At 40.1% G+C, this 14649-nt stretch overlaps 1 protein-coding gene across 1 annotated transcript in view; it reads left to right on the forward strand.

The window, feature by feature from the left end:
• zfpm2a (zinc finger protein, FOG family member 2a) overlaps nt 1-14649 on the forward strand; it is a 161997-nt gene that overhangs the window by 139018 nt on the left and 8330 nt on the right. The gene's annotated exons all lie outside the window — the stretch shown is intronic.

Genomic DNA, 14649 nt, shown 5'->3' on the forward strand with positions numbered 1-14649 from the left:
CTGCATTGATTTATTAAATAAATACATTTAGTCAATACTAGATAATTGGCTTCGAAGCATGTTTTATTCTTCACCATAGTTCTTTAATGGTTTATATCAAAATAAATGGGTTTAAAATATATTTATATATACATACCTCCTTCACAGTTAAAGGAATGACTTAGGATGAGAGGATACAGTTGACTCCAGCAGGTTTTAAAGCTGATGTTTGGACATATTTTGGTTTCAATACAAGAGTCATGTGATCTATAAATTCTACGCAAGTTCTCGGGCAAATACTACAAATACTGTACGTCTTCGTCTTCACGGTATCGCAATACATGGAAAATAAATTGTATCGTCGTCCCTTTGTCGTGATACATATCGTATATAGCCAGATTCCTGCCGATACACCCCTTTATTTACAACCTTCCTAAACGTAAACCAGTCCTTCACCTAGTAGTCTGTCTTGCTCAAGGACAGACCACCACAGGTGTTATTAAAGTTAGTGTTTTGTTGTTTCTGTTTACATCACTTTCTATTCAATCTGAACCTGGGTAATGTCGACTTATTTAGTTCAGGCAATGCTGTATAATCAGTTAGTCTTGATCTTAGCATAGTACACATGGAGGCAATGCTATGCTAGCAATTGCAATTTGTGGTCAATTGACATTTGTTTTAAACAAACTTTTACATTTAAAAATTGCATTTCAAGGCAAAAAAATGTAAATGATTAAAAGACAATACAACAACAGTAACAATATAACCATAGTTTTAAATATATACATGTTTTACATGTTTTTATTGTCTGCTGCTGCTAATGGCTAACTGGATATGGAAGCATTTGTTGTAAATGCTGAATTAGCATGTTAATATCTTGTTCTTTGCACCTTGTTCTTCTGTCGGCGGCTGCGTGGTGACTGGAACTCCAACTCCCTAAAGGAATTTTCCCAAAGAATCAATACATATCTATCTGTCTGACTGTTGCATCTATGAAGGGATCACCTTGATTTTGAGTATTAGTATTGATCCTGGTCAGGGGTTAACATGAGTCAGACTCACGTCCTGTCACTACATCAGCAGTATTTTGGGAGATTTGAAGGTTCAATGCTAAACCACTGTCCGTTCCAACACAAACCTAAAAAACTCAATGTCAAAATATTCAAATTTCCACATTGAAATTAATCTACTAACTTAATTTAAGGTGTTTTTTGTCATTTAGAAGGATAATTACTCTTACTTAATATTTTAAAGATGATCTAAAAAAAATGATGAATAAAGTCAACCGTTAGCATTTCCCCCCTTTAGCATCTGCGTTAGCATATTCTGTTAACTTCATCAAACTTCCATATTTGACTTTTCAGAATTTATTCCTGGTTCAGTCGGAGCGTCTCGCACTTTACGACCATTCGTAAATTCTCATGGTAGCCTTTCTAGCTAATAGCTTCTCGTTGTTTGTGTGCGAAAGGGCGGGAAGACGTAGGCAAAGCAATGGTTAATTTACGTGGTATAATATCAGGCACATTTTCATATTATCCTTTTTATTAATACCACAATATTTTTGTGTAATATTTAGTAGTTATACTCATATTTTCACTGAAGGAACACTGTGTTAGGTAGCATTCCGTGTCTGAGTCTTGCACTGTAGCAGGTTTGTTTTGTTAGTTTTTAAATTGCAATGATTACACAGTTGTGTATCTGTTTTTTGTCTCCGGATGCACTCGAGCTAACAGAGGTCTTGAAGGTCTAACCCTGCTGCAGAGATGAATATTCAAAAAGCCGTTTTTAAAAAAAGGAAGCGTTATCTGCCGGAAATAAAAAAAAAGGCAAAACACAGGTAACTCTACGTCAAGCGTGTGCAAATGAAGGTTGCCGGGGTGTCGTCCGTCCATTTAGACGAGGCTTTATGATGTTAATTAGCCGCTAGCGCCGTTTCCATCGAGCGTGAGGAGTTCACAGACCCGCTGTTAGCGGCGAGTCGACGGGCGTTTTTTTTCAAGAGCTCGCCCGAAACAGGCTCGCCCGGCGATAACGAGCGGGTGACGGAGCCGGTGTTGCCGACAATTGAATGGCGGTCAGGAATGAAAGCCACGACGCAGGGGGAGCTTGTTTGTGCGGAGGCTGATGGAGTGGGCTTATTGGGAGGATAAACAAAGAGGAGATCTGGTGCAGTAAATCGTGCACGTGTGTTTGCTCAGTATGAGTAACACCAGAGGTTTATGGACCTGGACGGAGGAGGTTTTTTATGGCTCCTCTGTTTGTCTGATAGCACTATTTATGATATTGGAATTTATGCCGACGCTCCAGTGTGTGTGTGTGTGTCAGGGCGGTGGTCTTGTTTGACTTAAAGACATTCGTCTTGTGTTGGGAGTCAGAGCGAGAGGCAGGTCAAGCTTCATTATTCTTCACTTCTCAGCCTCCTTTAGGTTAAACACAACATTTCCTGCCTTCCTTTTTTGAAGAGAGAGAAAAAGACGAGCGGTTTCCGGCGCCTCGGCCCCCTTAATCTGAGCCCCCGCAATAACATTTCCAGTCCACTTCCCCCGACTCCAGACGTATTTGCTCTCCCTCGCTGCTTATGTCCCGTTAAGATTTAAACAGCAAACATGGCGCGAGATAACCTGAGAAGCTTCAGAGAAGACTCCACTCTCCGACGCTATTTTACCGGAGCAGATCCGGGAGCTCGGAGCGCAGCAGTTCGGGGAGCGATTATCTGCCGTGATCCCCCTCTTGATGCACCCGAGTCATTCATCTGCCGATCCTTCCGACACACTTTGCAAAAAAAAAAAAAAAAAGGCAGACCCCTAATCATGTCGACACTGTGTGTCAGTGGCGTGGATGAGCGAGGCCTAGAGATGAGAGCGGCTCTGTAAACATGAGGCGGCGGGGAAGCTTTCTGCCGTCGTTCCCCCTCCTCACGCCTCTCCTCGCCGCTCGGAATAAGCAAACGAGGAAAAGATTTAGGGATTTCGTCGCGGCCCAACTCTGTAGTATCAGCTCAGGGGTCTCGTTGTGCAGCCGACGGGATATTGTTCTTTAGTCCGCCCTTTATAAAGCTCTGTCTTAGTCCACGGCATTACAATATTCCTCAACCAGAATCCCCGGGATTTGAGCCTCTGACTGAATGGTACGACATGGGAGGGGGGGGGGAAAACGAAATAATCTACACATCACGAAGTGTCGGATTCTTCGGCTAAAAAGTTCCTTCTTAGTCGTTACGTTTTCATTTTTAATGAATTTATATTTTCAATATGTCAACGCAATCCTGTGCCTTAAGATAAGTTTTACAAATACTTCTGAATATCAAATACTTAGATTTCATTAAGAAGTATACAAAATAATGTTATGTATATAATCCATTAAAAGTTCCAGTTCTCGCTTGTCTTTTGACTTGAACTCCTCATGCAGTTCCTAATGTGGCCACTAGGATAACGTATTATTATCATATTATATATATTATTATAATTATTAGTAGTACTAGTAGTAGTAGTATTGAAGATGAATACATGAGCTTTGTAATTACTGTCAAAGAAGCTGCTGAGGAAGTTAAACCCTGTAAAACCCTAAACTTGTTTGTGTCAAGAGTCACATAATAATGCAGTCCTTTTCAAAATAAAAGCCTTCAGTAATAATCAATAGTGCACAAATGAAATGAATCCATTTCTCGTTCTGTTTCTTCCGGTAACAAATGCTTCACGTACTGGTACTCGTCACTCGTCGCAGTGCCTCGGCAGGATGTCCTTTTACGTTTCTGGAAACGGAACTACATACTTTGAAACCACTTCCTGTGTCCTGACTGCCACTTACCTTAAGGAAAGACAATCTTAACAATCTGTGATTTGGGAATTGGATGGACGTAGTGATGAGGTTTCATGATAGACTCACGAGTTGACCCTCTCTGATCTATAATTGTCGGCTAAACCTCTAATCCAGCGAAAAGATCGGATTGTTTTTAGAGCGAAACTGAAAATAACGAAACTGTATCATGAAACCCCAGCGACTCATCAACGCTTCCATCCATGGCTTCCATTAATCTGTGAGTTTGAAACGTTGATTTCTGTTGATTTATCCGAAAAAGATATTGCACAGAAACACCAGCGTATCATCTGTAAAGAGAACTATTTGGCGTCAGTGTCGACCTTTGAAGACAGCGGCTGGATCTTTAACAAATAATTCCGCCGAGCTGTGTCTCAAATCGCATACTTGCGTACTTAAACTAAGTATTTATAGTGCATAAGTGTGTCTCAATTCTAAGTATGTGAAATTTAGAACCGCATGCACACTAAATTGGCGTACATAAACGACCACTACCCTAAACGGCCGCCGTCTTAGTGATGTAGACGTTGTAAACGGAAGTTATACTATATATATATGTATATATGCATATACTTACAGGTGCATTTTCAGCCAGCAGGTGGCGATAGTGTTCCTACAGCTGGTTGCAATCATCGTTAAATAGTAGCAGAAGAAGAAGCTGTCGCGTCATTTCCTGTTAGTGCGTAGCAGCAGAGTTTGATTTGAGACATACTATCTGTCAAACTAGTTAGTACGTACACTATCCTGACGCATACTAACTTCTAGTATACTAAGAGAAGTATGCGATTTGAGACACAGCAGCGGTATTTCATTTCCCCGGAAGTCGTCGTAAACCGGGGGGGGGGTTGATTACGAAGGATGGCGACACGCCAGTGCATCTTGTTCACAGGAAGTCTTCGAGAGAGAGAGAGGGGGGCCGGCTCTAGTTCCTGTCAGGGATTCTATTAGGAACCCCCCCCCCCCCACCCCCCTCTTGTTTTGATACAGCCGTCATTTTAAAGACGATCTTAATTGACTTATTTTCCCGGCGCATGTCTTGCCGCAGCAGCAGCAGCCGGCGCCGTAGCATGCGGCGGCAGCAGCAACACGAGTTCTTGTTTCTTTATTGGGCCACACACAATGTAGCGGGTTCAATTTGAACCATTCATAATGAATGCAGGCGCACCATTCAAATGCAGCCATAAGCACACAGCCGATAAGAATTTAATTAAATGTAGATTAAAACCAAACAGGAAAACACACTGGCTGATAATTTTTATCACGTCCCCTGGTCATAATTTTTTTTTTTTTTTTCTACCGACCCCCCCCCCCCCCCCACTCCTCCGCCCCTCCTTCCTCATACTTTCCACTTGTTCTTCCTTGGGCGACATCTTTTCTTGGTTGCCAAAAGTGGGCGAAACACCTCACATCTCACCGTTGGTGCCGTGAGATTGTGTGGAAATGCAAAACGAGGGGCGGTCACACGATTAATAGGAATCCTCGTGTCTGGGGAGGCTAGCGGAGGATTGTGGAGAATGAGAAGGGGGGGGGGGGTACAGTGGTGCAGAGAAGGAATTAGTTACTCGCTTCCCCCCCTAAATTTGCATCGTATTTCGAGGGACAATCCCGTCACTGTAGGCGAGTGGGGGGGGGGAACATATCTGACTCCTCGCAGGAACAATTCCGAAGCTCTTCCCTCGACAATGCGGAATAAATGTCACCCCTCAGTATCAGAATGTCCAAAAAAACGGGCCTGACACGATGTTGCACCGAGAGCATCTGTTACACCAGGACCACCGCGAGGAGGAGGAGGAGGAGGAGGAGGAGGAGGAGGAGGAAGAGCGAGACCTCCGGCGCAGGAGTGTGCTCGGCTCCACTGGGGATACAAGCTCAGAGCTGCTCAGGGATTTCCTCTCCAGAACACGAGCAGGAAAAAACAAATGTCCTCAGTCGACATGAGCGTCCTCCTGCTCTCCAAGCAAGGCTTCTGTCGCGTCATCGGGTCACGTGGCATCGCTCGTGTTGTCGGATCGTTCTTAAATATTTTTGTTCTTACGTTTAATTTCAATAATGGTTTTCATAAAACAATTTAACTTCACACCACTAGAGGGAGAACACCAGCGTTTCCTCCATGAGTATCTTTATGTGTTTGTTTTGTTAAGAAACACAGATGATCTTGGAATTCTCTACATTTACAACATAGCTGCGATAAATATTTATCTAAATAATTGTTTAATTAAAACTCAATTTATCAAGACAAAAAATACACTGAATGTGTTGTAAAAATGTGAGAAATATTTTAGTCTATTATTTTAGTCGAGTTCTCTTTTATAAAGTTGCGAAAATAATTACAACCATAACAAACAATAATTTAGAAACAGAAAAATACAATTTCTAATTACTTTTTTAAACTTTTACTCACTCTTATTACTGTATAATAAGAAGGAAACTAATAATAATAATAAATTGCTGATGTATAAAGAAGAAAATGGGATGTAAATAAAAAAATACAGAAGAAAATGTATTTAAAAAATATATAATACACAAAGAAAAGTGTTAGATAAGGTGCTGATGTATCAAGAAAAATATTAATAGTTATAAAAATAGAAAAAATAAACACAAACTTTGATCATAATTATGATGACAAATTGGATCAATAATGATGCTAATATGTGGAATAGCTCGTGTTTGTTGTTGCTAAACGTTAGCAAAACTAGCAACATGAGCGAACAACTTTCGACAAGATCCAGCATTTGAATAAGTTTATTTGTAAATTTTGAACAGTTTCTTTAAGCGCCACCGAAAGAGGGACGGACAGAAACATCAGTGTCGGCGCCGGCGCCGCCAATGCCGGTGCAGTGCCGGGGTTCCACTCTATTACCCTCGTGCCGGCCGTTCTGCGGGGGGAAAAGAGCAATTTCCTGTCGCAGTCTGTTTGATCAAGTGCTAAAACCCTGGTGATCAATGGAGAGACAGATGTCGGCTCCAGATGGCCGGGCGGTGATACCTGGGGCAGCGCCGGGGCTGCCAGGATGACAGGATGGCAACGAGCGAGGGCAGCAACTGTGGCCCCGCTGCCCAGACATGGCCAGACGATTAGGCCTGTTAGCTGCACATCAGCCGCGGAGACCAGTCGACACACCGCCGCGTCAGAAAATCACCTGGGATTTTACTGCTATAATAGAAAATACAAAAAAATGAACACACAAATAACATATAAAGTGTTGGAAAAACAACTGGAAATGTAGATTTAAGAGTAGAAAATGTCATTTTTACTACAAGTTAAAATAATGATTGTAACCTCATTTCATCTTTTGCTTTGTTTTATTCTTCTTCGCACTGATTTTAACTTTTGACTTCTCTAATGTTTAGGTCAAATATTGAACTCAATTTGATATTTTCTTTTGGACAAATTGCCTGTAAGTTTTCTTAAAACTAGGAAAACAACAACCCGCTCTTTAATCCCTTTAATTTAAGTGATTTTCTTTTTTTACCAAGTGCTTTACATTGATCCTTTTTTTCCTCAGAATCCAAGACCCTTTTTGCATTCGTAACAATATCCTCCATGGACAAATAAACATGAAAAGTTACACAAAAAAGTGAAGAAGAAAGTGTTTCAGCTCAAAGACCGATTGATAGATTGATATTCTATATTTGATACTATATTTGAGTCACCTCAGCAGTTTAAAAACATTGTAATTTACATAGTTACGCATTATATTAAGACATATAGTTCAGTTGTTTTTTTTTAAATCACCCAGAAAAACAATAAAGGACGTTTTTCTTTCAGTGTTTATTTGTTCCTTGTGTTGTTATTAATATTTCAATAAATAAAATCATTTAAATGTTTTTTTTATTTGTTAGCTAATCGACCCACAGATTAAACCAACATCCAATAACGTACTTGCTAACCATAATAATAATAAAGTGAAAGAAAAACCTGTACAAAAGTATGGATTTGCAACAGTTTTGCGTTGCTAGCGATGCTAACTTCTTATTAAATAATGACATATTCATTCATGTTCACTTGTGATTTTTTTTTCTTCGACTTTTGCCACTTTTGAGGCAGCAACAGTTAAATTTATTATTCAGCGACCAGCTCAGACGTTAGCATACCTAGCATTAGCATTACTAGCATTAGCATTGAAAAAAGTAAATGGCTAATAAAACCACAAACTCGTGTGAGTTTGGACGAGCGATAAATGTCGCCGAACAGAATTTAAAAATGGCGTCTGGAGTAGAACAATGGCGCGTGAATTCCTCGGGTGGTGACAGGTGCAACTCTCTGGCTCTGGAGAGTCAAGAACACTGCCAGCACCAGAAGGTCCAACACAGACCTTTTTTTTTTTTTCCAAAGAGCGTTTTCATTTTTTTTAAACGGCGAGCATTTGCATTAGCGCTGGCATACCCCCCCCAAACACACACACACACATGATGGTCCATGTGGTGCAGGGTGCGAGCCATGTTGGCGGGACCACTGAGGTGCGTGGCGATGGTTCCTCTTCGGTGGAAACCTCGCCACCCCGTTTTTGGCCCGTCACCACTCACCTGCTCCCGCCCGGGCGTGATGATGCGGGGGCCGCAGCTGGAGACACGGGAGAGGGTCGAGGGGTAGGGGTAGGGGTAGGGGGCTTAAAGGGTCTGCTCTGGTGGGGGTACACCGACACAAGAGGTCTCCTGGTCCCATTAGCAGGGCTCCGTCCTGATGGGTCCCCGACCAGCCGGCGGCCTCAGCGGGGGCCCCGGTAAAAACACATGTCGCCCACAGAACAGACCCCGGATGGCGTCTGGGGGGGGGATTGGAGGGGGGTTGCTAATGAGGGAGGGGGGGCTGGTGTCAGACTTTCAAAAGTCTTGGCGGGAGCGACGGGGAACCTCAGGGCTTTATTTTTTAAAACATTTTGCTGAATCACATCTGCATTTGTTTTTAGTCCTGTCAAAGGAAAGTGACGACGTTGTTCTTACGAGGCCCATGTGAGGGAGATTTTAAGGGGTCTACAGGTTCAGGAACACATGTTTCCTCCACTTTTCTTTTATCACAGGAGCTGAACATTTCCGTTTGTCGTCGAAAACAATATAAATGTCTACATTAAGACGAACAGGATCAGATCTTGTGATCCAAACATGAGATGCACCTGCCTGTGAGGACAGCAGCTGCTGGTTAAGCATGAGAAGAGTGCCCCCTGGTGGCCTCAAATATATATTAAAAACACTGATCCTACACAGGACGTCACTCCATGTGTTGCTGCTTTTATAAGAGAATAGGATGAAAAGTGTCTCCTTAAATATTTCATCAGCGGTTTGTTTTGGATCACGTGGATCTATCTGGCATCGTTTCATCGAGTCTGTCGCTGGAGCTGCTGAGGATTTAAATGAAACCATGGAAACACGAGATTTGTGATGATGTTGGCGTGAGAATGTCAAGAGCGACGTTGTTGCGTAAGGTTGTTTTTAAAGGTGTGACGTCATCACCTGAAGAAGGAAGATGAAGGGAATTTTGTGACTGATAAGACATCGCACACTTCCGTTGTGACGCAAAACAAAGGCTGATGTGTTTCTGGAATGTTTGTCAATAATGGTTCACTGTTAGAAGATAAATATTGAGTCAGCGATTGATAACTTTTCAAGTAATCATCTACATCAATACATCGATAAGAGCTGATATTTTATTTTATTTTCCTTCAAAGACTATTTATTTGTGATGTTGTGTGTTTATGTAATGTTTATTTGCTTTACTTTTTGTGTTGTTTAGTGTTGCCATTTTTCTTATCCTCTTTGTCACTTGTGATGCTAAAGATTAGCATTAAAGAATCAATTACAATGAAAGTACCACAAATGATGTATTTTTACAAAGATATTCCTCAACATACTCTTTTAGGAAATGGATTGCTAATGGTTGAAACCTTAACAGCACCTTAACATTTTAATAATTTTAGTTTCTGTTTAAATCCAAAAAAAGACCTCTATAAAAACCCCAGATACGTTAGCTGCTAACAGTTAGCACCACTAGCAATTTTAGACATTTTAATAAAAAACAAGCCTTGAAAATGAAAAAGAAACATGTTAAAAAAAAAGTATTTTGTGGTTAATGTCTCTAGCATCGACTAGCTTAGCTAGTTAAACTACCTTGGCTCATTTGAAGTATCTAAAGCGTCATTGAAATTTATGCTTTTGCTGAGTTTTTTGAAAACAAACTTTTCCCCCCAAAAACACACGACAACGATTGACTAATTATTATTATAGTTTGGTTGTGTAGGAAGTGTTGCACAGTCCCTCCCTTATAAACCAGTCTTTCGCTCCTGAATTTCAATTTTTATTATTTTGGTTCAGGTGAAAACACACACCCGCTTTTGTCGCTTCGTCTAACATGTGTAGAAAACTCTACTTCGATCGACTTAACTGCCACCGTGTGCGGCGTCGTTGGTGCGGTTAATGGATACACCAGAGGCCCGAGCAGCGACCCCTGTGGCACTCCGTCCCTGATGTTCCCGGATCTGGCGCGCCCCGTCCCCACAGATGTAGAGCAGCAGCTGACGCGGCAGTAGCCACACACTTTTACCAGCTCAACTATTAAAAGAGTTGTGCTGTTTACAGCGGCCGCGTTTGAATACCTGTCTCCAGGCCAGTTTAATTATCCCGGCCCTTCTGTTACTTCGGCTGCTTTGTTGTCTCTCAGCTCCGCACGAGGCATGAGAGATTTGTTTGCGGCTTCATTAAGATACGGCGGCGGCGGCGGCGGCGGTAGCGGTGTGCAGGGGGCAAAAAAAAAAAAAAAAATCCTGCTCAAGTATCTAGTGCCCCCCCCCCCTCCACCTTCCAATACACATAGAGATACTGTACACAAGCGTTTCCTTATAAAGTCATTTAAAGTGAGCAAATTAAAAAAGTGCCCTGTGATGCCTGCACTTTGAAATCTGGTGGCGCTTCAGGCAAAAAAGGGGGGAAGGGTCTGGTGCCCCCCCGATTCATCCTGAGACGTTTGATTAGTTTGTAAGTACTTATAGAAAGAGAGAGAGAGAGGGGTGGGTGTTGCGTTATAAATTTGTTTCATGAATTTGCTCGTCTGCTCATCTTCGACGGTTCAAATGAAGCGCTAATCAAAGGAGGACGAGGGCACGACGCCAGCCGGAGACGCCGACTCCGGGGCCGACGGCGGCGGAGCCGGGGCTGGATGCGAGCGTCCGTTTCGGAAGCGTTTAATTATCTGGACTTGGTACAGGATGCCGTTTTTTGATTGTTTTAATGAGGCAGCTGGCCTATTGTCTCCCCTTAATTCCTCCATTGTTTTTAGAATATGTCATAGTTCTTTATTCTTTTATCAGGTGCTCTGCAGGAGGACTCAGACAATGGCGGCGGTTCCAACTGCATTGGCCGCCGCACAAAGACGAGTCGGCGGGCAAAACAAGTGCAAATCACAGGCCTGCACTTTCTCAGCCTTTTTCGTGGCCCACTTTCTTGACGGGTTCGAGGGCAGCGACCCCGAGGACCCCGCAATGAGTCCGGCAGGGTCAGAGGTCACTGAAGTTATGAAACGCCGCTTCTATGAATCGTTTAGTTTCTGATGTGAGGATTCGATACGTATTTAAAAATGCACCGTCAGAGCATCAAATCAAGGCAGTGTATTATGTATTACTAGGTATTACATATGTATTACAATTGTCGCCAAACCCCTAGCCTGAGGACCAGTACTGGTCCACGAGGGGTTTGTAACTGGGCCACACAGAAAGTAAAAACATATATAAATGTCTGTTAACGATTGTTACAATCTGAACAGTGTTAACTTCTACTAACTTGTCTCTATTTACCAAAGTACCACGAGAAAAGTAATTTGTTAATAATAATTTGTTAGTAATTCTCTCTCTTTTAAAAGCCAAAAAAATATATATACTAGTGTTGATATCATCTTTATTACTCAAAAATCCAATGTGAATATGTGCAGTGATTAAGATGTTCTTAATACTTGTAGATGAGTGTTTTCCCCACAGTATGAAAATACCGTTGAGTTTTAGTACAACATTTTTGACAGTTAAATACTTGAGCCAATATGAATTAAATTTGAATATGCTGCCACATTACAATAGGGAACAGATTTAAATTACAAATACTTATTTTTTAATCATTAGGATGCTATTAATACTAGTATATTTTGCCTTTTTTCCTTTAAAAGAGACAGTATTGTTTATAGTGAATTACTTCTGTCATAGTACCTAAAAAAGGGATAAATATAGAGAAGTTAGTTTCAAACAAATTTAATCATTAATTACTTCTTTATTTCCTGTTAATAATCAGTAATTAATGTGTAAAATGATAATGTGACTTTTGACACAGTCCAGTTAGATTTACCCAAAAATGAAAGCTGTAAGCAAGTAAAAAATGACTGACACACAACTGTATGTGATATATTTGACAGTTTTTAATCAGAATTATAATACATAATATATATATATATATATATATATATATATATATATATATATATATATGTGAATATTATCCAAACAATATAAAGTGAAAAGAATGTTGGGATCACCTGACGTGTGTACCTTTGAGCTAAAAAAAGAATCAGGAATATCAAAAACAAAATAAGTACCATAAAATGATTTCAAATAATGTGATCATGATAAAACTATTGATTTTATTTTCTTTATTTTTGATCAATTATTATTTTAAGATTCTCCATATAAATAATAATAATAAATAAATAATCTTCTATTCAAGAAGTTAATGTCTGCATATATATTTTTGTTTATATTTCATACATATATACTGGGTGTCCCAAAAATTGCTTACATTACTGTTTTATCACCTAATTTTATTTCTGCTAAAAAACACATTTCAAATGACAAATACTGTCTGCTGAGCCACCATAAAAATATACGAGTCATGTACTATAGTATTGGTTGTAGCTCGAGAAGAATTTTGAATATGAGAAACAAATAATCATGAAAATACATTTTATCGATATATATGATCAGGATTATATACTGTTTTTCTATTATCATTATTTTGAAAGAAATAATTTGATACATAAAGTCGTGGTGTATTCAAAATGAAGAAGAAAGAAATGTGAAAGAGCCCTCTGGTGGACACAAGCGTCATCACATGTGTAAAAATCCATAACAAAAAAACAACGTATGCCAGATCTCACTTCACCTCTATATCCTTATCTCCCAGCGTAAAGTTCTCTCCATCTCTACATTGACAACGTTAAAGCAATTAAGTCAATTTTCGTGACAATACTGCGAATCTCGGCTCCGGCTGGTGCAACCCTGGTCATAATGTAACGGAACGTTGCGTCAGTGTCTCCTGCATCCGAGAGGAAGTTCTTTGAATGAGGGAGAAGGAAGGCGATCCAAGCAGGAGAGAGGAACTCCTGCGACACACACACACACACACACACACCGGGCGCAGCAGTTTGTATCTACCTCGATGGTAACTTGGCCAGACAGTGGAGACGAGTTTTGTTATTTTAATTAGGAGATAAAAATTCAAAGGGCCTCTCCAGGCAGTGTGCGGTATGACAGAATCAAAACGAGGAAGTGGAGCGGCCTGAAGTGTGCGTCTCGTCACAGCAGATCGGGCGACAGATAGGCACTGCTCTTTAAAGTGCTGCTGACACACACACACACACACACACACACACACACACACACACACACACACACACACACACACAGCGTATTGTAAAAGCATTTCACTGCTTTTGACATGTCTTCGCTGCCTAAGAAGGTTTTCATCATTAGCCATTACATCTGAATTAATGAATTGTCTTGAGAACCTTTTTTGTGTTGATCCACCTTCACTTTAAAGACACACACAACATCAACACACTAATGTAAATACAACAACAACAATCTAGTTCAAAGGTGTGCGACTTAATTTTGAGCGCAGGAACTTTTTCGGTGTCCAGGTTTGTGTATTGGCAAGAATCCCATCACGATATGATATATTGCTATATAAAGTGATAATGTAGTAACAAGTATATATGTGTAGTATTGTCGAGTACTTGACTCTGGTGTTGCAGAATTTACAGACCACATGAGTCTTGAAGTCTTAACTGCTTTAATTTGTTCATGAGCTCAAATATGTCCAAACATCAGCTTTAGAAGCTGCTGGAGTCGACTGTATCCTCTCGTCCTCAGTCGTTGCTGAGCTCTCATTTAGCTACAGAGGTTGTTATCACGAACGCAGTGAATATTTGCATGTAAATAAAATATTGATTCAATGCTGTTAAATATAAATATAGTATAGTTGAAAAAAAACAATATTGGGATTTTCAAGTGTATCAATATTTTCTTTCTCCTCTATAGTTGACAGTTATGCACTTAAAAGGCTCACAAATTTGTTATATGTTAGAAAAAGGTGTGTGAAGTAAAATGAACTGTGATTTTACTGGAACGAATGTGACATTTAAAAAAGGATAATTGTATAAGAAAGAATTGGAAATCTTTTCATCACCTAATATTTTAGTTTAAAATACATTTTCTTCCCCTGAAAATATCATTTTGAAAAATACATTTTCCACTGTAAAAAAACGTCTTCTGTGTACTGAAGTACGACCCTTCGTCACGATAGTTCAACGAGTGAATGTACAATACACTATTTAAAATGTCTAAACATATACCTCTTTAAAAGTGTAACACAAGGTTTTATAGAAAAGACAACGGGTCAAATGCTAATGCTAATGCTAATTCAGTGTGTCCATGAAGAAGTTCTACATTTTTGAATACAGATATAAGCTTTATACTTTATTTTAGATTTAACTCTTAACTTATCTTAACATCATGAAACGTAGAAACAAGTCTGACTTAACACATAAATAACCCATTTATAGAACTCCGAAATGAGTATTTTTCTTTCTTTCTTTTATATATA

This window comes from Callionymus lyra, chromosome 13, assembly GCF_982586985.1.
Source record: "Callionymus lyra chromosome 13, fCalLyr1.hap1.1, whole genome shotgun sequence".
In the NCBI taxonomy this organism is placed as follows: domain Eukaryota; kingdom Metazoa; phylum Chordata; class Actinopteri; order Syngnathiformes; family Callionymidae; genus Callionymus; species Callionymus lyra.